Genomic DNA, 3,779 nt, shown 5'->3' on the forward strand with positions numbered 1-3,779 from the left:
CTCCTGGCAAGAGAGAGTATGTGTGTGTTTCTCAGGGGAACAAAGAGGTGCCTATTGCAATGCGCAAACAAAAGTGATGGAATTCCCATTTTACTTCTGTGTTGTCTGGCAGCCTGGCTAATAATGCTTGAATTCATTTCATAATAGAATAAACCAGTATTTCCACCATGAATATAGCCAATTCAGGCTCCTGTAAGTGACCACTAATGTCACAGTATTTCCAAGTCCTGCTGCATCACTCATACAGCAACAGTGCACTTTCACATACAGTTTCACTTTCTCAAATATCTTCAAATTCAAACACCACCATTGCATAGTTTTGGCTAAAAGAAAAGCACTGCTGAAGGACACAGACCTTTCACACTTTAAGAGGTTTCCAGCTTAATGTGATAAAGATTATCCCTTCCCTACTGACCTCTTTAATACCTAACATAATCTTTTCTGTGCAAAGAATGTGTCTGCAAAATTTTTTATCTCAGAAAACATCTCTGAATAAATGTTTTTCTTTCCACAGTTTAACACTTTGAATTTGATTGTGACAGGTGGCTGGAGACACAAACACTGAGAAATTTTAAGACAATTTTTGTGAGCCTTTGTATTAATAATTTGTATAAAAAAACTTATTCCAGAGTCAATTTTTATCTATCATATGCATTTATATGCATATATAAATAAAATAGCATTGTTCCAGCATTATATTAATATTGAAATATAAGACTGTATTAAGTATATGAATAGTATTTTCTTCCAAATTGTATTGTCACATATCCATTAGCACTGATTTTGATAGTAAGTGCTTGGAGGAGGAAAACACTCCTGTTTGGAGGTGATTAATGTTCCATGTTGCAAACCAGGCATTGCTGAATTAAATGAGGCTATCTCTCCCTATGATTAGATAGAAAATTCTGCCTGCATGAGAAAATGTTGACTATTTTATTTCTCCTGAAAACAGGCACAACTCCACCAATTTATCCAGTTCATCCTGGTAAGTGTTGGCAGGAAGACTCAGACCTCAGTTTTGAATCCTTTTGTTTCAGTGAATTGGGAAACAATAGTTTTAATGGCTATATTATAAAAACCCTGAGCATCCACTAAAAAAATACTAGCTTTTAGTAAAACTAAAAGTCAGTAGCTAACTGAAGAAGCATAGTGCAGTAGGCAGCATGAAGTAGCAGTGTGCATAAAAGGCTGCAGAGGATGACAAATGTATAAACGCTGTTTATAAGGGTATGTACTGAAGTATTCACTATGATATAATGGATTTCAGTAATTGCATAGAAGTGACTGCTATTAAAGAGCCTTCTGATCTTTGACCAATTCCCACAGCACCTGTATGAAGTGGGTCTTTCTGGCTGCCTTGTTACCAGGCTGCACTGTGGTACCTTTGTTGATATGCATGGACTTCACAGCTGTACACAAGGGAAATTGCACACGATTTTCTTTTGTCATTGAAATAGTAACATTCACTATGCTGAGATACAGAATTCAGCTTCTTCATGTTGTGAAACATGCACCTTCCTGTTCTGTGATGAGAAAGGTCACACTTATGTCTATTTTACTCTAAAATTCACTGTACAAATATAATGGGATGAAAAGGACAGAAGTGCAAATCCACTGTTGTAATGCATTTTGAAATTAAAACTTCAGGAGCAAACCCCATGGAAATCCAGAGTTAGTGTCAACAGTTATTCCTCTTTGGAATAGAATTAGTTCTTCTGCTATGTGAACACAGCATGCATATTAAACACAGCGTCCTATAGTGCTATTGTCGTGTCTGGTGGATGGATTATAAGAAAATGGAAATTCCTCCTTCCACTGCTGGTGAATGATTTGTCGCACTCCTTAGTGTTGGGGAGATGTTTTATGAAAGAATTGACTTTGATGTACTGTAAAATGGAAACTGCTGGAGGAACAATAATTTTGACTTCTCTATGTTTTCAGTCTTGACAATACAGTCCTGAAGCAGAGCACATTTTTGTACACAGCTTCCCTACTAGCATTAAAAAAAATAATAATTTAAACAGTCTTGGCAGCTCTAGGAAGGTACCAGGAAAAAGGTGTGGTCTCTGTTAATTTGATATAGTGGCTTAAGTCTTATTTCATTATTCAGAGATCCCCCTTGCACATCTCCTGTGCAGACATTGAACAGATCCAACCCTGCTGGGAGAACAGCAAAACTCTAATTCTGACAGCAGAATGGCTACTGGTAAGTGATATTTTTATTCCTTTAATCAAAGCTGTGGCCAACAGGAACCAAATTCTAGATGAAGCATGGAGAATGCTGCCTGTGGGCCCCTAGGTAAGTGCTCCAATTCATGCATATTTTCTTCAATACTGGGAGATTAACTAGTACAATCAAGGGGAGAATGTCAGCCCTTCAGCACACCTGAAACATGCCGGGACTTGTTCTGCAAAATCTGACAACCTCAGCAAGACACACACTGCAGAGGAATCAGCCACTGGCCATTTCTCTGGAGTTTACAGCTATTTCCACTTTTTATTCTACCAGAAAGCACCCTTAGAGACCAGACCAGCAGACTGGGGGTTGCTCTCCACCAGTGAGCTGGTGGGTGATGCAGGCATGAACTGGAACAGCTCTGGGAAGCTGAGCACTATTTGCTTACAGAGGAAGCAGTCGCTTTTCAGAGCACGGCATCTTTGTTGTGCTGGTGTTCAGGGAGAAAAATCTTCATCCATATTGGATACATTATGTACTCCATAATGTATGCACTGGAAAACAGTTGAAGCATTTTACGACAGCTGGCACGAAAGAGTCCACGTGTTTGAGCATTTTGGGGGATTTAAGTTTTTGGCTAATGTGCTGCACTATGAATGCTTGCACTCACAGGACGAGCTGCTGGGCACATGCTGAGCAAAATTTCACTTGGCTACCAAGAAAGAAGGAAGAGAGGACAAACTCCAGTACAGTTTATTGCAATCAAATAACTTTAAGGCTGCAATTTGATGCAAACTCTGATCTGGGATACTGTGACACCATCTGTGAAGGGAGCTGTCCTGCTTACCCCCTTTGGTGCCTGAAGTCAGCTGCTCATGGCAGCCAGGGACTGAATTGGCTTGGGAAAATGGTGTGCCTCGAGAATAATCCCTTTGTTGTTTACTGGGGTACTTTGCAGGCAGATCACTTCACTCATCTGGTCCCCTGGAAGTGTTCAGAAATGTTTGTCCTGGCACACAGGCAGCAGAGGAGGTGGGGAGGCAGGATTGCTGCTCCCCACACACAGGGCCAGTTTAACATACTTGGACTACAGTCCAAATAAAAACCCAGACTGCATCCTGGGCACAAATGAGAACTTGGGATTGGGTTTCTGCACTTCCCCCTTCCTGCCCTGCTTGGCTCCCAGCTTTGCAAGTCGCTGGCGTGTGCCATTGAAGGGGATGCACAGATTTCCCGGCTTTGCCGAGCTCCGGGAGCGCCAGGGCACACCAGCCCTAACTGGGTCACAGCCTCTTTGTACAAGGGAGCTGAACTGCAGGGAAACCTCGCAGAGCCACGAAGCAGCTTCTCACCCATGGAGAGGGGGGCAGCGGATGAAGTGGGGCTGAGCTCCCCCCACACTTGGTTCCCTGCCAGCATAAGCTTCCTTGCAGGGCTTACGGGCACGGCACAAGCCCGAGCAAAGCCCCAGCTGCTCCCACGGCTGCCAGGGCTAAGCAGCCTGGAATCAGAGCGGTGCCACCAAGCCCCGCATCTGTCACTCCGATCTCCTCTGGGCTCGGGAAGTGGGGGGAGAGTGAACAAGAGACAAGTGAGCCTATTA

This window comes from Pyrgilauda ruficollis, unplaced genomic scaffold (assembly GCF_017590135.1).
Source record: "Pyrgilauda ruficollis isolate IOZ18807 unplaced genomic scaffold, ASM1759013v1 scaffold41, whole genome shotgun sequence".
NCBI classification, from domain to species: Eukaryota; Metazoa; Chordata; class Aves; order Passeriformes; family Passeridae; genus Pyrgilauda; species Pyrgilauda ruficollis.